This window comes from Poecilia formosa, unplaced genomic scaffold (genome assembly GCF_000485575.1).
Source record: "Poecilia formosa unplaced genomic scaffold, Poecilia_formosa-5.1.2 Scaffold536, whole genome shotgun sequence".
Taxonomy (NCBI): Eukaryota; Metazoa; Chordata; class Actinopteri; order Cyprinodontiformes; family Poeciliidae; genus Poecilia; species Poecilia formosa.
In genome coordinates, this window is record NW_006800475.1 from 4,903 (window position 1) to 29,402 (window position 24,500).

The 24,500-nt window shown below is 36.9% G+C and overlaps 1 long non-coding RNA gene across 1 annotated transcript; it reads right to left on the bottom strand.

Annotated features, from left to right (window-relative positions):
• Nucleotides 1–6,868: 6,868 nt before the first annotated feature.
• On the bottom strand, nucleotides 6,869–9,093 carry LOC103129322 (uncharacterized). Its single transcript, XR_475061.2, has 2 exons — nucleotides 8,295–9,093; nucleotides 6,869–8,185 (listed from the first exon to the last, which is right to left on the bottom strand). It is a non-coding gene; the product is annotated as an uncharacterized LOC103129322 (long non-coding RNA).
• Nucleotides 9,094–24,500: the final 15,407 nt, after the last annotated feature.

Consider the following 24,500-nt stretch of genomic DNA (forward strand, 5'->3'; position numbering starts at 1 on the left):
AAACTCCCCTTGGAGGCCAGATGCACATATACCAACCTAATTAAAGTGCAACTGATGTATATTATAAAACATACCCAGTATGTCTGTGCCGATGAGAAATTGCTGCACTACCTTGTTAATGAAGGACTTCCGTTGTTGTGTATTTAGAACTCCAGAGCCTGAGTTATGCAGACTGTCTATTTGCATTTCTCAAGTGTCTAGTTTCTTTTTTCCCCTTTCACAGAGAAAGACTCAAGCTTGCTCATCCTGCAGTCAACAAAAATAGAAAGTATAACAACAAAATAATACTGATGAGATGAGAAAGAGGAAATAAACATTCAATTTCTAATGTACCTTCTCAAATGCAATTTAATCTAACTGTTAGAGCCACACTTACTAAAATGCATTTTGAATTCTAACATAGCCCAATTAAACATATTCACGACATTGGTGACGCATTGGTCCTTCTCGGACATCCCTCTCTAAAAAGCATGTTTAATAGCCAAGCTGACAATGATGCATGACAAAACACATGCACATGTATGGCACATTCATAACTGCAGGTGATAAATGAGGGTGCACGAGTTGGTAAAGGTCAGAGAGGATATGATCCAATCATTTCTGCTGGCCGCAGACAGTCTGGTTATGAGCCCATCAACAAGTCAAATTGAAAAACTGACTCCATTCTCGTCCTCAGAGGAAAGAAAAAAATAGGACAACTGTGTTAAAACAAAGCATTTTGCAAGTAAGTAAAACAAGTTTAAGCACAACATTGCAGTAAATGAATCGGTAGCACACACAAATCCAGGTTTTTTCTGGTATATAAAATAGGAATCCACTCATGCCTGGACTGCCTTTGATGATCCTCATTAGAAATATATCTCTTCTAAAAACCATTTGCAATGTAATTTCAAAGTTAATTCATAGCACAAAATATTAATTGTTCACTGATCTCAGAAATCCCTTAAAAACTAGTATGAATGTAAGAGTTAGTCAGACACAACTGTCAGACGTCAAACAAAAAATGTTTACAGGGCCTGAAATTTGCTACAGGATTCGGGGTATTGCACATTAAATTACTGATTCTTGGAAATCTAGTTTTTGTAAGGTGGAAAATTCCTGCATACAGTGTGTAATAACGTAAACGTTTGCATCGGTGCCACAAATTAAAATGAAGACCATTTCTAGCAGTCTAGCCTCTCTTAAAAAAAAAAAAAAAAAAAGCTGCTGGTTTTGCATGGAACACAAAACCATGCATTCTCTCTCTATGTCTCTCCTTTATGCTTATCAGCTGAAGGAGAGACTGCTGCCGAAAAGCACCATAAAAAAGTGATGGCAGTGAGGTAGATAATGACTCAAATACTTGGAACCTCCAACAGACACTGATCAGGTAGCATCAAAGAAAGATAAGCAACTCAAATAAAATTGTCTTCCTAACTGAACCAGAATATATCCAAGGCTTAAACAACAATGACTGAATAAGCTGTTCCATTTAAAAAAAAAGAGAGAGAGATTCTACAAAATATAAACTTCTCTGTGCATCTCTCTCACAGAGTAGTGGTGTAAAAGGAACTTCAGGACAATTCAGCAAGAAAAAGTTACCTTTAAGACATGCAGATGGAGTGTGAAGAGTCAATGTACGGAGGTTTGAACCTGCCAAAGTTGACAATAAATGTAGAAATAGATAAAATGGCTTTAAAATTGCGGTAAATATTCCATCCAAAATATATTTTTTTCCTAATTTACTTTATCAGTGTGATGTCAAATAATATTTGTTTTTAATTTAACAGTATTAATTTATCACGATTATTTATGTTCCATTTTTATTTTTATTGTTTTACAAATTAAGTTTCCTTTTTAATTATTTTTTTTCTCATTTTATAAAATCCTGTATTTAATTAATAAATTTGTATTCATTGTCAAATTTCTTCTGTTTAACATAGTTTGTATTTATATATATTTTTTTAATCTAGAGAAGCTTTTTAAATCATACATCAATTAATTTTCTTATTTTTGTTTCATTATACTCTTTTGTTTTTACTCCCTCTGTTTGTAAGCGATAAACTGTCAAAAAAAGTCTGGCCAGAAGAAGGAGTCTGTTTGGTGGTCATTTAGAGTCAGCTTCTCTTCTGCTGGTCAAAATAAAGATCCAACCTCTATGTTAGGAAAAATGTACAGATTTTATTTTTATTGCCAATTTTAGCAGGATCAGTCCTCCATAGCGCAAAATGAGCTTCGACAAATGAGCTAATTTACTGAAGAAACCGTTATTCTGGAAAGATAGGAAAAAGACACACAGGAGGGAGAAAGAAGAGATAGAAGCAAGAGAGAATGATTAGCGGTGTAACCCAAAAAGTTAGGGAAAGAGGCAACAAATTACAGCAATATAAATAATTTAAATTATCTCAGATGGCTGATCAGCAAAAACGTGTCAGGTGACATGTCACATTTGAACTATTTAAGATCCTATTTTTCAACAAAGTTGGATGGATAAAAACAGGAGGAGGAGTGGATCATGGAACCAAAAGACAATTGAGGGGATAGATAAGTAGAGAAGATTTAAAAAATGAATTTCAACCTTCTCTGGTTTAACCTCCTCTGGTTTAATAGAGCAGGTTTCACAATATTTTAAACACTTGGACTCCATATACAGTTGGAGGTTGGTAGGAAACCTTTGCTTTTTGAAAATGTTTGTCAGAATGATTATGTTTGGAAAACTTTGTAAATTTGGAGGTGGTAACTTTTTATAACCAGTGTCTTAAAGTAGAACCAGTGATCTATTCTAAGAACAAAGGGTCAAAATATGTCATATTTAATTTGAGACAACTAGCTCAAACCTAAATAAGTGTCAAAACCGGTGGTAAAAGGGGGAATATAAACTCTTAATAAATTAATCAGCAAGTGAAATAAATTGAGAACTTTGTTATAACCAGAAAAAAGATGTTGGATAATAGCAATAAGAAACTAAGCTGAAAGCTCCTGTGATGTTATTATTGATACCAGTGATTTAATAGTATTGAACTTAAAATTATACCTACAAATTAAATCAAACTCCCATAAGAAAACGTTATTGACAGAAACGTGTTCGCCTTCCCTGCCCTTCAGACTATCAAACTGGGTATTCATCAATCCTTTTTTTGAGACAGTGAGGATTTACAGAGGACCCTGTGGTTTTCACCACTCACATTGAATCCTGTGTGGATTATTCATCCATAAAGTTGTTTTTTTCAACCATTTTATCTGGCTGAAGAGTGAAGTCCCCAGAGAAGACTAACACAATAAATTACAGTCTGCCTTAGTTTTGTCACTCTTGTAAAGAAGAGACTTCGACAAATGTTCAGCAATGAAAAGCAAAAATCCAAAGGCTTATATTTAATACGCTTTTCACACATTCTAAATAATAACATCTTGTCAGCCGTGAGGTGTTAACAGGATATTTTTAGTTTTTGTAACCGGAAGGAAAGGGTTTTGATCAAATTAAAAAGAAAATATCTTTATAAAAAAGGATCAACTGCCAAAAATAAGGGTCAAAAACACAAGGTTCACATTCCTTTTCTCAACAAATGGAAGTGAATTGGTACCTAATCAAAGACTGCCATTCTTCTAATATAAAGCCTAGTGTCAGCACAGGGTCAAAGCTCCTTTAACAAGCGACAGCAGATATGACTGTAAGAGGGCTTTGTGACATAGTCGAGCAGTGTAGGCTGGTAAATGTCTCACCATTCTTTCGCCTGGCAGTAACTGGCAGAAGAAAACACGCAAAACAGAAAAGTATACAAGATGCCTCACTCTTTGTTGCAGAACCAGAAAAACTGAGATGAGGAAAAGAAAAAAAAAAAAAGAAGAAAAGTCTTCAGTTCCCCCCCATTTTGTGCTCAAACCTTGCAAACATTTTGCATATACAATGGATCCGAGTAGTGGAAATGTTTCGTCAATTTCTCTCCTACAACCAGTCAGTGCAGCCGTGAGATAATCGCTAAACCAACTGAAAGTTCTTCAACTACATTGCGCATCCACCTTTTCAATCAGCTGAAGGAAATATGAATTGCCTGTCAGTGAGAATGATTTAAAGATAACAGTTTGTCTATATTGATTTGAATACATGGGTTGAACAAGCAATGTACACACCTGGGGACTTGCAAATGCACTTTTATATGGGTTGTATAAACATTCATACACACAGGTAATTTTTTTTTTCAGAATGAGGCCACATGATTTAGAAAATGGCAGCTCATTCCTGAGCTCCTATAGTTCCAGATTACAACTGCAGTCAAATGAAGAGCTGTACGCTGCACAGCGACCCATGTGGTACGTATATTCAGCATACTGCAGACACAGTCCTCTACAACAGGAGAAAACGGGGCTGGTCAGAGATTCTGGCCCTACTTAAGCTTCTTCCTTGCCCAGGGGCCACAAGACATCCTGCCAGGAAATTACAAACACACCAGTTTTACAAGTACTATACGTAAAAATGGCATAATTTAGCAGTGTCTGGATGTTTTGTCTATTTTAGTAGTTTGATTCCAAAAGCGAAACCCCCAAATTATATTATGTTTATGACACAGAGTGATATTTTTCAAGCAGCTTTATGTCATTTTGATCATTACCTTCTACTAATGATAACGCAGATCTCAGTTGAAAATTGTGTGGTAGGAAAACATGTAGAGAAGAAAAGCTTCACAAACAACATGGATAAGACGTATTTTTAAACAAAGCCAGTTCAACAGGACTGGATTGTTGCTCATAACACTAAATGCCTCAAATAAAAGTAAATTTAGCATTTCATTCAAAAAAGAAAAGAATGGAGAGGCACAGAACCAAATTTGCTTCAGTGTGATGCTTCTAGAGAGAGTGATGATCTATTGAGCCACTGAGTTCTATCAGTTTTTAAGTCAGCACAGCTACCTACCAGGAAATTTGTGCTTTATGCTTTTGTCTACAAAATCAAAAGGACATGCCAATTTCATTCTACATCATAACTTGGCACCTGCCCACACTGCTACAAGTACCAACATCTGATTCAAGGACCATGGTATTGCTGTGCTTGATTTGGCTAGCTGACTTAGCCAACCTGAAATCCCGAACTTAGCTGTAGAAGCATGGTCAGACAACGCAAAACTTTACCTCTGATATACAGTCAAGGTACTAGTCATACTTTAGTTTTTAAAAAATATAGACTTTCAAAGCCACTAATATCTTCCATCTTACTATTCCTGTGGTCTGATGATTTTTTTCTGATGCTAGGCCAGAAGGTCTGATTTACTTTACTTTATGGAACTTATAGTAAAGCAACACCGCCCCTTCCCAACATGTTGCTTCACAAAGCTGGCTTCAAAAAAGGCAATCAGAATTTACAGGAAAATAATAATAAAAAAAAAAAAACAATTTGGCCATTTGGATATATTATTGGTCACAAAACTTGGACAAAATGTATATTTTACTGTTTTTCTCTCGTCTTAGTACACAGGAGCTTTACTGAGTTACAATAAAAAAAAATAAATACAGCAAAAGGAGAGGAAAAAGTTTTTAGAAAGTATTTTATTGAAAGTGCTTTTATTTTGATCGTCAAGGAAAATATTTTCTATCATGTACTTACTACAATAGTCAGGCAAAGTCCATGTAAGAGGTATGAAAGAAATTCTGCCCAGGGTGCCACCTAGATTTGAGCTGTTTCTGTGGAAAACGCCAAGTTATTTATGAAAACATAAACGCATAAGCAATTAAACATCAGTTACAAACGCAAGTCCATAAAAAAGGTGGCACTTTGAAGACAAGAACCACTAAAGCAACATAAATGGTGAAGGATTTTTACATTAATTCGTCATTATGGCTCATTAAGAAAGACAAAAGCATTCATTAAAAGAAAACCTCAAAAAAAATGAAAGAAAGAAAAAAAAGCATCTGTGAGACAAGCGCGTGAGCATTCAGTTCAGCACACTCGTAAGAAGTCGTTCGCGCGCGTTCTGCTCGAGCTCACGCACGGGCGCACACTAAGGGAAATTGCCTTCTCCTTTTTTTTCCCCAACAGACAGAAGTTAATCCGCGTTTATGCCAATTCTCGCACTGATATTTGTATAATCCGTTCTTCCTGCGTTTGTCTGCAGTTCTCTTTTGTGTCGCCTTTACTGCTTTTTTGCAAAGCACATTTACATAATTTGGAGTTCTGCTGGCGGAATGGCAGAGTTTTTGTTGTTGTTTTTTTTGCTTTAGCGTGAAAGTGAATTACTCTCGTCTTCTCCTTCCTAATCCTGGGCTCCGCTGCTGGAACAGGGGTGGGAGAAGCCCCGACACTCTTCCACTTATACAAATTTAATGTGCGCCTTACTCCATTTGTTTGTACACAAAAACAACATTGAGAGAATGCAAGACGTATAAAAGCACATATACACTTGGGTTTAAAGGCACGGGTCCAGCAAGAGTTCAGCCAACGTCATTATTTTTCCTACAAAACGCAATCAACGTCGCGTAGAAATTTACATTATTGCAACTAAATGTGAGCAAAAGGGCAGCTTAGAACAAACTTTCGAGGATTACTTTTTTATTACTTTCACTCCTTAAATTTAACTCTCGCACAATGTAAACGGTTTAAAAGTTAAAATGTTAAACTTACTTGAAGAACAAGGGGATACATTTTGAATGAACAAATAAAAACCACAAGAACAAATTGGCATTGCAAGAACAAATATATAAATATATGTTCTGATTAATCAGTCGAATGTATAAATAGTTCCTTTTTTGTATTTAGCGTGTTATTTAATTATGAATTTTCATTCTTAATTAATTCCTACAAAACAGTAAATCAACACCCAAGAAGCGGAAAGAAGCAAATGTACTTGTACTCCCTGTTTTCATTCCAGTCCGAGCTTGATTTTCTCGTTTTTTTGTTTTGTTTTTTGTTTTTTTGTCGAAACCAAAATATGATTATGCATTATGATGATCATGATTATGATGGCGCTTTAGCCTTTTTCATCTCCATCAGGAGCACATCACCGAGTGCACCTTATGCCGCCCTGTGCATAAAGAGCGTCATTGCACTGTACAAACAGTACTTCCACTGTCAAGAGTGGAAGCCCTGCATGTGCGCGGAAATACTGGCTGTCAACGCAATGCCTGAGGGAAGCGACAGAGAGGAAGAAAAAAAAAGAACTGATTTTTCCCAGCTTAGTTTTTTTCCCCTTAAATGCCGGTTAAAAGACTGCATATGGGTGGGCGGGTTAAAGAGTTACACAGCAAAAACACTAACACACAACAACACGCGACTCATGAGAGGCAATCAATGCAGAAGTAAGTTGCGGATGTCCTTTGTCTGACAAAGCTTGCAGAGCAAAAAGCTGCTACACGTGAAACCTGCTGTCTTGCAAACCTTCATCCAATTAATTGGGAAACATAAAAGGACGTCTCACACCCAGTTATCTGGGACAAATGAATCTGTAAGGGTAGCAAACAACCGAGCATCAAAGCAACTTTCGCGACAGTTGCGCATTTGACAGCCTGTTTATCCACAGGAGCAGCAGCAACTTTGCCCGTTGCTGCGCATTTACTTCGCGCAAAAGGACGCGTGTGAGGGACATCAAATGCCCTCATTTCAACAGTGTAGCTTTGGAAAAGAAGAACAGCAAGTCACTCCATTGGGTTAATCACAAGTAGCTCAAAGCTACGACCTGCCATCTGCTCAGACCAACACACGCGCTTTCAGCGGAGCAGAGAGACTCTAGTTGCTGTTGTTTCAGACAAAACGAATACATGGACATGGTGTTGCTTATGTACAACAAGAAACTGTACTGATAAAGAGAGAAGAAGTAAGGCACGTTTCTGCCGCCGCTCGATTCGCACCTATCAGCTCCAATGAAACACCGGGAAAGGGGGGGGGGGTGGCAAGCACTTGGCTTTTACTCACCTGATTGTGGAGAGACGACCCCAAACAAGACGCTTGTCAGGAGAAAGCCGAGGCAACACGGGACAGACGTTGGCTTCATTGTTGTGCTTGGCAGGTATCTCCTTTTAAATTCACATGTCCAGCGATGTATCCCTCATTCACAGCAAGAAAGGATGAGCCGTTTTGCGTTTTTTTTTTTTTTTTTTTTTTTTGACGGCTCCTCAGACTGCGAGTTTTGTGAGCACTTTGGGGCTGCTTCTGCACAAGTTTACAGTTTGTCCAACTGTTCTTTGCGTCGTCTCTTGTTGTGCCTTCTGGCTTAATCTGTCACTGACGCAAGAACAGAAATTGTGGAAAATCAGCTTCCAACTCACTCACCGAAAACCAAAAGCTTGCCAAAAAAAATAAAAAAAAATTGCGTAAAGCACTGTACTCATACCATTACTCCCCGTCTTAGACACAATATGCAGCTGCAGACTCGCATTCTCGAGACACACCTCCAAGTCCCCTGAACTCCTCCCACCCGCGCCCTGATTGGCACAGGTGCCCGACGATCACCCCAAACTCCGCTCGACTCCGGCATGGTGCGCCGTCCCATTGGTTGGCACAAGACGCCCGAGACCCCCCTAGAGTTTGTGCTTCGGCTGGCTGTGTTGCACCTGTCACCCCGAAAACAGCAGAGATAAATTCTGGGATTTATTGGCATCATAAGTAAAATAGAGCTGACTACTACTTATCGGGGGCTTCCTTGCACTTGGACAGACCTCATCAGGATCCGATAAGATATAGCTTCATTTTGGAAGAGTCGGTATGCTGTTGTGCTTTTCTTGTGGAGCAGTGAAATTATATAGAACTGGAACAGATTTAATTAAAGGTCTTCCTTTATGTATGTGCAGCTCTTTGGGAATCACTTTCCTCTTCATTAATTTTCCTCATTTAAAGGCTGATGTCAAGAAGAATATTTTGACTGCAACATTTTGAACCCGTTTTCATTCTAGCAAAGCAAAATTATAATCAATGGCAATGTCAATATGTTTAAAGTTATAAACAAGTAAGACTCGTAATCGCAAAAACGGCCTGAAATATTGTTTTTAAACCCCATTCCATTAATTAATGTTCAAATAAAATTGGATATTGCTGTAGACTGATTAGTGTGGATTAAGATTCACTGAAGACATTTAAGCAAGCAAATCAGTAAGAAAAATGTGAGCTATATTAGTTGAAATAGCTCAACATATTTAATCACAAATAAACACAAAATATAATTTTTGAGGTTGGAGAGGAATGTTTGCAGTATTTGGGATATGCTTTCAGTTCATCCAGACTATTTGTTTTTCGATTATAGAACTTATTTATAATCAATAATACCAAAACAGAAAAAAAAAATATCTATATCATTAGACCGCTTCAGATTAGACCCCCTACACTGATCATACTGCCAACTAATGGTTGAATGTTTGATTTTATGATGGAAAAAAATATCCCATTTGATCCCATAGTTGCAGATTAAAATGTGGTCAGATACACAAATATCATATGTTATATAATGGTAAAATTAAAATTATTATTATTTTTATGATGTTTTAGTTTCCATCTGGGCAGAGGGTCGTATTTCAATGATGCTGTAATGAGAAGTGAAGTGGCCATTTTTTTAACCTTGACAAAACCACTGACGCCTGGAAAATCTCATCCCATTAGCATAAAAACAGGGGAAAACACTGAGTATAAAGTAGCTAAAATTATTCAATTCGGACCCATAATGGTCCCAGGGTTATTTGGTTTAAAGATTCTTCACGGATTCTACTAAAAGTAAAAGATGTTTTACCAGATAATGAAACATTCAAAATAATATCCAAACAGGGATTGGATGATATTCTTATTTAATCCAGTTGTATTTAACCAGAGCTACATCTAAAACATCAATGGCATTGACCCCAGACTCTGAACTCCACTGACCTAAATAGAAGATCTAACATTATAAAGACTATATGGTCTCTCAGAAGATTAAAGAAAGGAGTTTGCAGCCTAATTTTGTTTTGAGTCTAAATAAGAAATGAAAGGGAGAATAAATTCAAAATCTTTGAATTTATTTACACCTAAGCCAGCAAGCTGCTAGCACTAGACCCAGCAGAACAGAACAGGAAAGGAATGCCAGATGATGCTAGGAAGTTATACTGTGTAATCCTGGAAATAGGTCCAAGGTAGATGAAGGTTAATTGGAATCTTCTGCAGCTCTACATCCAAATAACAAGCACAACAGAATCTCAAGGTTGAGTAGGCCTCTTTGGTCCTTTGGACCACAGGTTTAGGGTGTTGAAGCAGAAACACATCTAAAAGTTACAGGAGCTCAGCCAACCTCCAGTTGCTTCCTAAAAAGGAGTTTCCATGACGGTCTGAACTACCAACCAGATATAGGCTTAAGGAAACCTGAGAGATCATTTTTCAAAGAGCTTTTGAGCTATAAAGCACTTTCTTTGCACAGATGATTGATCAAAATCACAATCACTTACAATATCCAAAACACTGTTTCATGACCTTGGATGTTTTTACATTCAAAGTTGCAGCCGTGTAATCATAGGGAATGAAATTATATTTTCACATCCAGGGTTTAACAAGTTAGCCAGTATATTTCAAAGTACAACTCAGCTAGGATTACTTCCCACATGTTAGACAATCTACCTGACAGAGGTCATTAGTAAGTTTAGATCAAGATACTGTTGTGCTTGTTGTGCTACTTGCTCTACACAAAAAGTAGTGACTTTGTGATGACTGAGAGTTAACTAAGAGTAAGCAAAACAATGAGACAAAAGGTTATTGCTTTCACCAGCTGGTGCTTACTTTTTGCTCTTTGGGAGCAGGTTAAATGCCTCCTGGAGTTAAAATATGCCCACACATCTGGACCAATTTGAGACTGCATGTCCAACTCCTCTTCTCCTCTAGCTTCCAGTCCAACTTTGTTTGACTCTTGCAAAAACATGAAGACACACTGAATAGCTCAAGTTTTATAAGTCTCAAAATAGTTTTTTTAAAGCCCGGGGGAAAAAAAGAATATCTTAGCAAAGACAAAAATAAAATAAAATACTGATTATTTGTTCTTATAATTGGAGTTAAGCTGATTTTGTTTTTTTTTTGTTCTGTTGTTTCAATTTCATGCTCAACTTGGGCCTTGGTGGTTCCTGGGCCAGTGTTTAGCATTTTGACCAGTTTCCTTTCATCGGTGGATGGCAATTTACGCTTGAGATATGACCATTACCAGGTGTTCCGACAGGACAATGATGCCAAATAAACAAGAAAACTAATTTAAGAAAGTTTACGCAAGCCATCTTAATGGCCTCAGAACCACTCTGAACTAATACCAATTGAAAATGTGTGGACTTTGCTTGAAAAACGAGTAGCAGGAATCCTCTTTAATGAGGCTTACCATTTCCGGTGTCAGCAAAGGAGTCATCAAAGGAGCAGCCAGAGTTATGCAAGAAGCTTGCTGATAGTTATAAAAAGCATGCGATTGAGGTGAAACTTTCTAAGGAAAATTTAAATGAATTTTGGTGCATATGTATTTTGCCTTTGTATTTTGTGTATTTTCAACTTGTGTGGATTAGAAAAAAAAATCATAATAAATGTACATTTCTGCATCCAACCTGTATGTTTAAAATTCAGGATGTGTCGTAAGTTCATACGGAAAAAGAAAAGATCAAATAAATCCTTAAAAGTCCAACGTCTGAGAAAGATGTTGAATAAGGGCCGCATCCAGTTCTCTTATTTAATCTTAACATAACCTGAAATACATCAATATGGCTGTATGAAGTGCAACTTCACACCACAATCGGAATAGAACAGTTCAAACAAATCCTTGAAAATCCCAAATATGTCTTTTGAAGCTTTCCAGTTAATTTATTTGTATAGCGCCAATGAGTAAATGACATCTCAAGGCACTTTCCAGAAAAGAAAAAAATATCCAATGTATATGCAAAAATCTATTATCAATTCAGTCCAATCTTGCAAACAAATATTTTTATGCTATTGAACCTTTAAGTCTATCAGCAGGTATATCAATTCAAACAAAGGTCGGCACTCCTATAAAGGACAAAAGGTTAATATTGGTATTCATTTTAAATTCATTTTAGCCATACTTAGACTGAAGGAAGCATAGCAACTCCCATTTCACTTTCCCTTTATGGCATGCAGCATCAGCACTAATTCCTTTTAATGCAATAAACATGTATTTCCTAGCTGTCATGAGGTCACTCCTCCCCAGAGACCACTGAGTACTTTAAAAAGGAAGTTACACAATTCTCCCACCTACATCCGTTACCTCATTCATCGCTTTTCTGTTCTGCCATCAGAAAAATCTGCCAATGCAAAGCAACACTTTTGCAAAACAGGTTGCGGTCAGATTCCGTTTTCACTTTGAGGAAAGTCAAAATGCTCTGCTGTTGGATGCAATATGAATAGTGCACTGAACTGTGAGAGGCACTTCTTAAACCTTTGCTGCAGTATTGACCCCTTTCCAGTGGGGGGCAGTCCGTATCTCCTCACCCAGGTCACAGAACCAGCCAGCGTCACAGTGGGAGGGGAGCAGGAAGGTGGACTGTTCAACCTTCCACCAACTTGCTTCCTGTCGGTTTGTTTGACATTGGCTTCCTATCACACAGAAGCTTTATTAAATATTCCTTCGCAGAAACGAGCTTTTAATATTACTGACACCACAAATGTATTAAGAAATATGGAAAAATTAGATCTGGCAGTGTGCTATGAGAAGAGGCTTCACTCTAAATATGCCCCAAATGGCTGCCATTTATCATTTTTAATACCAAAAATGCAATTTAGCAACACTGTGTATTTTCATTATGCATTATACATTACACTTTAAGAGCTACTCTCTGACAGTGTCAACCTAATGCTGTCAATTAGGTGTTTTATTCCAGGGATTATGAGAAGGAATAAGACGGCGGTTTCATGTGTTGTTCTCGCCGTTCCCCAGCGCCCGCTGTACAGCTAATCTAATACATAACCCCCTGATTTGTTTAATGGATGAGACTTTGCTGCTGCAAGAAGCACGCCAATAAAAGCCAGGCCCTCCAGAGGCTATTGTGCCTCATAATGATGCCAGACACACAATATGAGCGTTATGAAGCAATTTTTTATCATGCGGCGCATTGTTTTGCTCTGGTGGAGCCGTGCAAGTAAAGGCAATCTCTCCCTGCAGCATAACGCGCCTCCCGCACACTTAGATAAACCTTCAGTGTGATAAACTGTCCCAGCTACATGTGGTAGAGAAAAAAAAAAGAAGTTTGGGATAGAATTGCATGATGATGCGAGTCAGATGTGGGCTTTTTATTAGCTTATGTTTTCTTTCTGACTCAGATATCGCTTCCTTTTTGTTGTTGTTGTTGTTGTTGTTGTAGGTAGGGGTAATTACAAAAAGGAAACAGTTTTTTCAATTTATGGAATTTTAAACCCTACATCAGACTAAAAAGAAAATAATTTTTAACACATAAATGTTGGGCTACAAGCATACACTGCACATACAGTCAGCACTAGTTGGGGATCTTTTGTATGAATTACTGCATTAATGCAGCATGGTATGAAGGGGATAAAGGAAACTGAAGTTGCTTTAACAACCGACTTTGTCTGCATTTTTGAGTTTGGGGTCTTTCATTCTCCTCTTGATTAAACTCCGCAGAAAATATTTGGGGTTCAGGTTTGACAAGTTTGCTTGCCAAGCACAGTGGTACCATGGCAATTAAAGAAGGTACCGTATTTGAACTTTTGGCAGTGTGAGCTCGTGCTGTTGGAAAATGGGTAAGGGTTAGGGCATCTTGTGGAGACTTAAAACTAGTGGAAACTAAGTTGACCATCAATCAGCAGATGGCAAGACTCCCATATAATCACTCACTGTGGAAATGCCAAACTGAACCTTAAGCAACTTTAATTCATTCCTTGACCTTTATTTCCAAATGAATTACAAAAATATAGAGTTCAAAAGAGGACTTTGGACCAAGTTTGAGCAACAGTCTAGTACTTTTTTTTCCTCGGCCCAGGTCAAACATTTTTAACATTATTTGTGGTACAATGTACAACAAACAATGTAAACTAGTATTCCTTGTTTAACACAATATGCTTTTTAATTCATATTCTGGATACACTTGCTTGTGAAGGCTCTTGAGGCACTGGTTCCAGCTGCAGTCTCTATCTTGTAAAGCTGGGTTATAGTTCATAATCTTCTCAAAGACACAGTTATCTACATTGCTTATTCAACTATTTCTACCATACTTCTTTGTTTAATTGATTTTAGAATTTTATTACTTATTATAATTCAATATACCAAAATAAGGGCCTGAAATACTTCAGTATATTTTTTATAGTTATCGCTTTCTGGATTCAGTTTCTAAATAGCTAAGCTTTCTTTGTGATATTTTGGTCTATTGAAATGTGTCAGTACAATAAATAATAAGAAACACCGAGTTAAATCAGTCATTGGACTCCAGGACATAAAAAATAATGTTCAAAGCAAGAATTGTGGGAGCAAATCCTCCAAACTCAATTACACTTAAACAATGGCAGCTGTTTCACAAATCCATGCAAACGACAGTATGGCAGGTGTTACAGGACAGCAGGGCCTCCTTTCATGTCTTTTGTCTTCCTTACTGTAATAACAGAGGCAAAAAGGAGAATCGTTTTTTAGTTGTTTTTTTTTTTTTTTCTTGGAAAAATAACATAAGAAGAGAAAGAAGAAGCAACTTCTGGTTCTGGGATGCCTTTGGTGAAAAATGAGAGACATTTTGTTGCCTCTCAAAGAAAAAAAAAAGCTTGTTGAATAGATAGCACTAAAGTTGTCTGTTGAATAAATTAGCTAGAAGACAACATCTCAGAAGGTTTAAGACATTTCTCTACTCCAGTGGAATGTTAATGCAGTTCCAGGGAGGCTATTTCCAATAATCAGTTCATACACAGCTCAATAAAGCCATCATATCCCAACTCAGTCATTTTTTTTTCTCATTTTAGTTCATTTGCAGTACATATGCTTCACTTCTTGGTGTACGTACCTAAAGAATTGATAATCATACTGGATCAGAAGTGGGTACGGGACCGACTGTCATTTTTATAAACAGAAGGATAAACAGAAATAATGAGAATTTTTCAAGCATAGATTGCCATTGATTATGCCAGTTGACATTTCACGCTGTAGGCTGTTGTCAAGTCTCACAAGAGAAACAGCAGTGATGCATCATTTGACATGTTGACTGATAAAAATTCAATCAGCAGCCACCTCCACCATCGTGCTGCTCTTTATGATTACTCATTGTTAATGGACACGCTTTTGTTTTTTTGTTTTAACTGTGTATTTTTTTATGTCCAATCTGTGTGGTTTAACTCATCCACAAAACAGAACAAGGGCCAAATCGCAACAAAAATTTGGGTCTTCAGAGAGAACCATCAGGCTGACTTTCTTTCCTTTGAGGGTTTGTACAGAGTTAGTCTAATGTGGAGTCTGCGAATGTCTCTGCAGACTCCACACCAAGTGTTTAAACTTTTACCTTCATAGCTACAGAGTGCTATTTGGCAAAAAAAAAAAAAACAGCCGCCACAGAGACAGTTGCTTTCCCCAGGCTTGTTGACCACAGTGAACACCCAACGTCCAGAGTAGTCAGCTACTCCACTGTGAAACAAAATAAGCACATTTGCACTGTCACAACCATCACTTTCTTCTCCTTTTCTTTATATAAAAATATGGCTGTCATATTATTTTAGGTGAAAACGAACTGTATAAACTAAAGATCTTTACAATTTATTTGAAAAAAATGTAAAGATAAATTTAGTGACACAAAATAAACACATTCCGCCAATGCTCACCTCGATTAATGTGTATGGGCTTGATACAGAAAGATCAAAAAACAAAACAAAAATTTTTTAGATTCACAATTACATAGGTAATTTGGAAGGAGTGTGAAGGGCTTTAAGTGGTTAACCACATATCAAGCTACTCTGTTTGTAGCGTAGTGGTTGATAGTGGTAAATGTTTCATTGGGGGTTTAAAAGCACGATGCAACATTCCTGTGGAAGCACTGCTGATGGTGTATAAGTGTTAACTCACATGTTCGGTGTACATACAGCTACGATGCACTACATGAATGTGGACAAATATTTTTGGCACATCCTGGTGAAGAGACAGAGTCAGCGCAACTAATGAGAGGCATGTATGAGAAACTACAAAACCTACAAAACTGCGGAAAATGGCAAGAGCTGAACTGAAGTAAAAATACAACAGATCATTGTAGGAAAAAATCTAAAGGAAATAAATATTTAGGAAGGGGAATGCAACAAAGAACTAATATAGCAGAAACTTGAATAAATTACCCACAAGAAACAACCAAACCAAAAGTCAAAAACCCAAACAAGAGTTGTGACACAACCATGAATGCTCAAACTTCCAAGTCAACTCGGATTAATGTTGTCACCAAGTCAACTGATGACAGAACGACATGCAGACAGACAGTACTTTTGTCACATAAGCATAGATAATATTGCTGAAGTGCCCTGGGCTTATTGAGGGTTGGTCTAATACTGCAATACATTTTACAGACCATAATAGTAAAAAGGGACATTAAATTACATCATAGATTAATGGCACTGTTAGACTACTATAAAATATCACCCATGTTTCTTTCTTATTTGTATGACACTAAGAGGAATACCAGGACTTAATATTGCTGATCTGAACTCAAATTTTATTCAAGTAAATCCAAGTTTTAGGAGTACTAAACTCACCCTTACCATCTCTGTGTGATCACAACACAAAACCTAAAAGTAAAATTAAAGTAGCTGCATGGTATACAAATTCTGAGATATTTATATAAGTAATCCAAACAGACATAAATCCTAAAAATTGCCTGTTTCCTTTCTAAACTTGCCTGCTGTCACACTCCTGAAAAAGAGCTTGCGTAGGAGATTATTTTTCTTTATGGGGGACTTATGTGCAGCCATTTAAATGAAAAAGAAAGAAGTTAACATGAATGATATTGCTCTGATTATGCGTGTTTTATCCTCAAAGCCTCCACACATATTTTCTGTCACCAGACTCGTATAGTGGCTAAAGAGGCAACTGAAGCTGCGACTAGGCCCACATGAGCTTGACTCAGTGAGCAATCAGCAGCGTTGGCGCATTACACACACATGATTACGTGGCCATTTCCTCCATGAATGAGTCTCATCAGAAGTCACTGAAGAATCCACTGAGTGTGTAATTGTTTCCCATTAGGGGAAATGTTGACTGCCATTGAGTCGCATCTCACTGCAGAGTTTGCTGACGAATGCACTCTGTCCACTGAGTGAAGCGGGCTAATTCGGCTCCGAGTGGTGATGGAATTACTCAAAATCCCCAAACCACCAGGACAGCGAGGGTGGTGCAGAATCTGTCCTCTTTCACATTCCTTATACTGCACTGCAGGGGCTAAAGCTCAGATGTTTCTTTGTTCACCGAAGTGACTTCAGTCGCACAGAGTCAACACCTGTAATACAGTGGGATCCCCTGATGCAGCTGTTCAGTTCCTTTCCTTGGATCCACGCATGTTCTTGAGTTCATATCAAACCAGATTGTTATCTTTATGCAACACCACTATTCCTATTGAACTCTTCAAAAGGTGAATAATTGTCAGCCTTTTGAAGTTTGAAATTTGTTCACTCTTTGCAGATAATAGGTGGTCAAAAGTTCAACTGAGGCCAGCTTTGTCGGGTTTAAAGCTGAAGATGAAGTGGAGAGAGAACTTTTTCCTGATAAATGAGAGCTACGTTAAACTGAGGCTTCTGCAGCAACAGCAGTTTTCAGGTTGTCTTTACAATGCTGCCATCTAAAGGCGATTCTGAAAAGTGCTTCATTGAGCACAGTTTTGCTGAAACTCCTCAGCAACACAAGTCTTATCCATCAACGTTTTTGTGATGCCTGCAAAGCATCTAAGTTGAGTTATTTAAATTTAAATGGGTTTTCATCTAAAACATAAAAATGTGTGTTTTGTCTGTGACCTGTATAGTTAAGACAACATAAAGTGCTTTTTTTTTTGTTTTACATGCATCTAATAAAAGATGTTTTAGGATAGAATATCATTTTGTTTTTGTTTTTTTAAGGGAAAGCAATGTTTTACAACATGCTTCTCTCTTTTTTTGTGCCAGAAAATGTTAAAAATCTGAACTGATTTTAAAATCTTGCACTGTAGGTCTACTATTAGACAAATTTCAAACATTTTTTTTTATATTTACTTAACAGCACTACTCAATTGAAGAAGCCATATAGAGATATAATAAAAAAAAATATTTCAAAAGTGAATTAATGCATTCATCTGAATTGAACATTCTATATTTATAAAAAGATAAGTAAACCACATAGTCTGTTACATCAGAGGCCTTTGACTGAGGAGACGATCTAGCTTTATAAGAAACAGGCAAGCCACTTAAAATTAAGTTGTTTTATTTTTCATTTTTAATCATTTCTGATCAAAATGAGTAGGGTGCATGGGGTCACAGCTATCAGATTCCTTATCTACCAGAATGAACAAGACAATTTCATTATTTCCTGCTTTTGATAAATAAAATTGTTAAATCATTAAAAAAACAAAAAAACAAAAAACAAAAAAACAAATAGCTCATAGCTTAACATTTGTCTCGTGAATTTCAGGAAATTAAGCATTTCAGTGTTTGCTTTAAATAGAAATATGGCTTGCATAAAACAAGCAAAACAAATCAGTTCCAGCAATCTTCTTAGCAAAATTACTTTTATGTCCTTTTAAGCAAAAACAAGCTCCAAATCAATATTCAGATTAAAACAAAAAAACAAAAACAAAAAAAACAACTATGTGTGGTAATGATCTATCAGGATTTGCATCTATTAACCATTTAAAATAATGATGTGTATTTTACCAGTGGTGTTTTCCAGATACCAGTGAGCGTCATTGTCTCTGAGGCTGAAACTGAGGCGTTTCTGGTCAAATTAAAAGTTCACTTCCCGTCTCCTCCACGTAGTGTCTCATCTTTACAAGTCCTCTGAGACTCTTCTTCTTCTTCTTGTGTTTTAATGGTGGTTAGCATGCAATATTTTTGGTGCATTACCACCACCAACTGGTATGGAGTGGAGTTTGGGATACTAAGTTGTTACACAAAAAACAATCTAAAAATAAAATAAAATGAAATTACTATATGACGAGAAAAAGATAACACAAACTATTTTCACTCTAAGAAATTAATATTGTCAACGTACCTCAGTAAAAAGAATTACATATCAACACAGAAACTTTTTCCGAAAGGTCTTGCGTGTCCAGTCACAATTTGTTATTCTGTAAATCTCAAACCAGTTCTCGTCTGTCAACAGAAATGGTGGAAAACAATAAAACATGCTCTTCTGTTTCTTCTTGAAAACAAAAGTTACCTTTCCAAAGCTGTAGCATAATATTTAAAACTCAACATTCATCAATTAGTTTATGAGCACGAGCAACGTTATTTTCAGGTAAGTGTTTCATCAATTTACACAAAAATTTAAGTTGCTTAATTTATTCCATGTCGTGACTATAACTTGCATCTGAGAATCTTGGCAAAAACAATTCAATGATTCATATTTATCAACTGTCTGCTGGAAATATGAATATGAAGATTTTTCTAGTCGATTTTTTTTGTTATTATCATTAATGTTTCTGTTAAATTATTTACATAATAATTTACTTTCTATTTTATTTAATTCTCACTTTTTTCAGGTCGAGTTGTTAGTTAACAACTTATGTTGTGAAAAACACAGTTGCTACCCCTATTGAAAGGTCCCATTAACTCCATACAATGCATAATTCCAAATAATGTGCTATAGTTGCTAGAGTGAAAGCTTCTAAAAAAAAAAAAAAAAAAACATAAGTTAAACTTGGAAAAAAGAAATACATAAAATACATATATCAGTAAGTCACCACTAGATGGCAGGATGACAAAACATCTGAACAGTCTTGAAAACAAAGAAGTATTTGATAATTACACAAAACAAAACATAGAGATATCCTTATTCATGTGTGTTTATATGAATATCGGTTGTTTTCTACCAAAAGGAAGAAAGAATTAGCATAACAACAGTCTGGCAAAAAACCATAGAAAGTGACTTTCATAAATCTTAAAGTGTAATTAGTCTCAGAGAAAAGTGAGCCTTTAATTTGAAATTCTTTAGTGTTAGTTTTGCACATTTTGAATAGTGCAGTCTTTCATTTCATTTTTTTTCTCTCATTTAAAAATGCTTCAGCGCTGTTTCAGAGTGTGTCAATTTTTCCGTTTCCCTCACTCTCCTCTTGACCTAAGAGTCTGCAACCACAACAAAAGCACTGACATTTAAAAAAGAAAAAGAAAAAAAACAAACAAACCTAAAGGTAAGAAGCATGCCAGAAGTACTTACAGTAACAGTTCCTTTTTGGATATAATTTTTGTCATTTTCCTGAGCTGCTAAAAAGTCCTTCAAGTAAGGAACAAACAAATCAGCAGAACGTAAGCAGAGCGTCCCCATTGAATGACCATAGATTATGCAGAAGCAGTAGCTGCTTCAACAGAGTAATTTAATTTAATTTAATTTAATTTAATTTAATTTAATTTAAATATGTTTAAATATTTTAAAATATTTTTGTGTTTATAAACATCTGAAAACATTTATCTGTCACTTGCTACATCTACAGATCTTCCTGTTTGTTTATTACATGTTATGTAATAAAGTCCTTCATAATTATGAAACGAGATATTGGTACATAATTTTCAAATGATAATTTAAACAGTAAGATGTGTGTGTTCTTTCAGCCTAATTAAGTCAGTTAGAGTTCTTTTCACCATATTTTGCTGTTATTACAGCTGCATCAGTCCATCTCTTCAAGCTTCTCACTGAAGTTTTTAGCTCAATGTGTCTCTACTGGACCATTCTGCCTGGTCAGTCAGCAGTGCATTTCCTAGAAATATGCTTTGATCTAGACCATTTTATGTTGCTCTAGCTGTGTGTTTAAGGAATTAGCTTGCTGGAAGGCAAACCTTTGCTCCAGCCTCTGACAGGTTTTCTTTTAGGATTTCTTCTATTACTTTTCACTAATCTGTTTTGTTAACTCTGACTAACTTGTATGTCTGGTCAGGAAATCTATCCCCACGACACAGGGGTGACCTTTATTATACTTTATGAAAAAGTTAAATTTTCCAGCACACATGCCTTATTAGAATGTATCAACTTCTTTGACCTGTGTCCTCTGTCCTTAGCACGACTTAGGACAAATATCTGATGGATTTCTTTCAGCAGTGGCTTCTCTGATTACATTTGTCCTTAAGATATTGTTTTAAAACCTAACCCTGCTTTTGCCACAGTTTAATTCTTCCCCATAATTTTTGGCTCTTAATGTGCTCTGGCAACCCTGCCTCTCGTCCAATGACTGCTGGACATGTGCCCTCCCATCCTCCACAGCCTCAATCTCACAAGGATAATGATTGAATCGGATGGGTGTTCTCTAACACACATCTGATGCTGCCATGAAAGAACTGTGTTTAAACAAAGATTAAATTACACACAGATTGTCTCCATTTAGCACTTAGGTGACCTTTAAAAACATAATATTGGATTACATTTTATTTAGGGTTATCAGAGTAATTAGAGATAAACACTCTTTTATGCTACAAAATACTGTAGAATTTTCCTCACATTTCACAGTTATGATATACTTAGTGTTGGTATATCACATAGGATCCCAGTAAAAAGTCTGCGGTTGCAACATGAAACATTTTTTAAAAGTTCAAGAGGTCTGAAAACCTTTTCAGTGTACTGTGTTTATATGTAAAGAACATAAGTTTTTGTAACCTACATGTTGTAGTGGGAAGATAAAAAAAAAAAAAGTGTCAAATGGCAATATTTCAGTCTGAGTAACCAGCCTTGTCACTATTCTGTTCTGAGAAGAACAAAAAAGCCAAACATCTCCAGTTTTCTGGCAGCTTCTGGCAATTCCTCAGTACCATGTCAACACACAACCCTGTGTGTGATCCTCTGTGTTGATACCTTACAAGTTAGCTACAAAGTAGAACAAGAAAGTGCCTATTATTCAACACCAGATTTCATTTTGAGTGTTTCCACTCAGTCGAAAACATGCTGGCAGAAAAGTTACTCACTCCTGGGACTCAGTTCAATTCAGTCAGTGCATGTACCTGATTGATGACAATGAGCAGAGACATAAAGAGAGTGCAGCACCACGTCTCCCAAGCCACGTCAAATGGAGCAACCTCAAAACTGACATTTCTGTGTTTTTCCACTTAATGGTTTACAGTATGTGAAGGTGCCCTTTAAATTTCTTGTAATTTCTTGATAATTTTGAACCTGACTCTTTCTGCTGACCCCTTTTAGGTCCCACCCCCAGCAAACTGCTTCTGCACAGTGTAGTGGAAAAAAAAAGAAGCAGCTTCATCACAGTCAAATTGAAAATGGTTAAAAAAACAAAAAACTGTCCAGGCTTATTTATTCTTGAACATTTCAGTGGTCACATGTGCTTCTCTGTCTGTTGTCTGACATTCAGATGAGACTGGATTTAGCCCTGAACTGATGAAACTTCCTTCTCTTTTATTCTTGTGTGAAAAAATACAAGTTTTGTCTTCACATTTATTTCCTGTTTTCAGTTCAGCTCTAAGCAGCTGTGTATCCATTTATGTCAAACCACCAAGTGTTTGTAATCCTCACATCCCAGTCTCCTGCTGTGAACCTGTGGCTGCCTGCTGCATGACAGCCCTCATACCCTATCTCCCATCCCAATGTGTGTTTTCTCTCTGTTCGGGCTGATCCGCAGGTGTGCGCTGCTACATAAACCCCAGCTTTCTCTCTTTCTGTCACATTTTCTATCTTCCTGTGTCAGATGCAGATTCATCCCTCTTTGTCTCAGTTTCTCTGTTGTTGTTTCTCACTATGTCTTTCCCACTCTCTCAGTCTGACTTCCCAAGAAGCAAACAGTGCAAGCTCTGCAATGTTTTCTGTGCTAACTTTGCAAACTCTTCCTTCCTGCCTGTGCTCCCTCTTTTTACCCATTCTGCTTTTTGTCTGCCTCTCACACAGTAAAGCATACCTGCAAAAAAATTTTACTTCTTACTTTATTTAGTTGTCTGAAAAGCCTCTTTCAAGTAGTCTTTTCTTTTTTTTTTTTGCACCTCACAACCCTCGTCACCAGACTTGACTGCACAAAGCGGGTAAAAAAGTGGAAGTTCCCTTCCTCCCCACATAACATATAGACCTCGGTCTTTGACCACAAACCAGCCCACCATTACCCATAAACCTTTGCACCAAGACACCAAGTCTCAGTAATGTGCTGCCTGCACAAGGTGTAAAAATGTTGGCCTCAGAAATTCAAACTTGGCTGTTTGATTTTTACTCTTCTGCAAGAGTATATTTATTTAGCATTATGTTATATTCATTCTGCCAATTTGCATGAGAAAATAATCACAAAAAGCACACATAAGTAAGCTCAATCCATCTGCTCTAACTATTGTCTTACCTCTTGGGGTTGTGGGACATATCTTAGAGCAATCATCATGCATGTTTTCCCAGTTACTCACATTACAACCAATGCAATAAGCTACTGCACAAGATATCATTTTCTACCATGCTCAAACTAGCTTTGTTAGCCTCTTAAAATATGGGTGTGTAACAGAAACTAACTAGGATCGTGAGCTGTTATTTTGTGTGTGTGCATTTCCGTACATGTCTTCACTGGTGTGAGTGCAGGTTTAAGGCCTGCCCAAACATCCACCTGGCAGGAAAAACAGGAATGGGACTCATCATCAGGCAAGTTGTGCAACCCTGCAGAGGATTCACAACGTGCAATGAAAGCGAGAGAGAGAGAGAGAGAGAGAGAGAGAAGAAATCATAGCTGCTTTGTCACCTTAAAATCCTGAGTAAAGGTTGTGTTGCTTAAGGATGAAGCCCATCTCTTTATACAGTTTTTTTTTTCAATGTACTTCACTGTCACTAGAATGGCTTTGATTTATGTTTACATTTTGTAAGCTCCTAGAATGTTGGTCACTCGAGAGGTGTGAGTTTGAAACTAATCTAAGGGCCTAGGCGTGGATGTCGGTAGTTTCCAGTGGCGCTTGCTGCCTCCATGGCTTTTGTTGTCTAAAAGGAACTGTAAAAAAAAACATTAAATAGCATGACCAGTGGAAGCCAAGGGAGGAAGTATTGTCTAACCACCAGTCTGCTGCTGCTGTTTGCACTGCTGTTTTCTAAGACTGCCTTATAAGCTCCCATCACCACCATGTATTTATTTATCTCTAATAATGTTACCAATTTGATGTTCCTGGTGATTTTTGAAATTGTTTGGGCAGAACGCCAACAGCTAAAACGTTTAATGTTTTGCAGCATACTCCAGTCTGATGGAATGGTTGAATTGTTTCGGTGTTTATACTATATATATTTTTTATATTTATTGAGATATGCTAATTTATTATTACTTTATTCAGTTATTTGACTTGCCTTGAGAGTTGCTATTTTATACATTTCGTTATACTTTCTTTCAAGCACAGTGACAATAAAATAAATTCTGATTCTTTATGATGTAGTTTGGGTTCCTATTTTTTGTCTTTTTCATTGATATACCTAATAGGAAACATCAAATATGAAAGCAAAAAG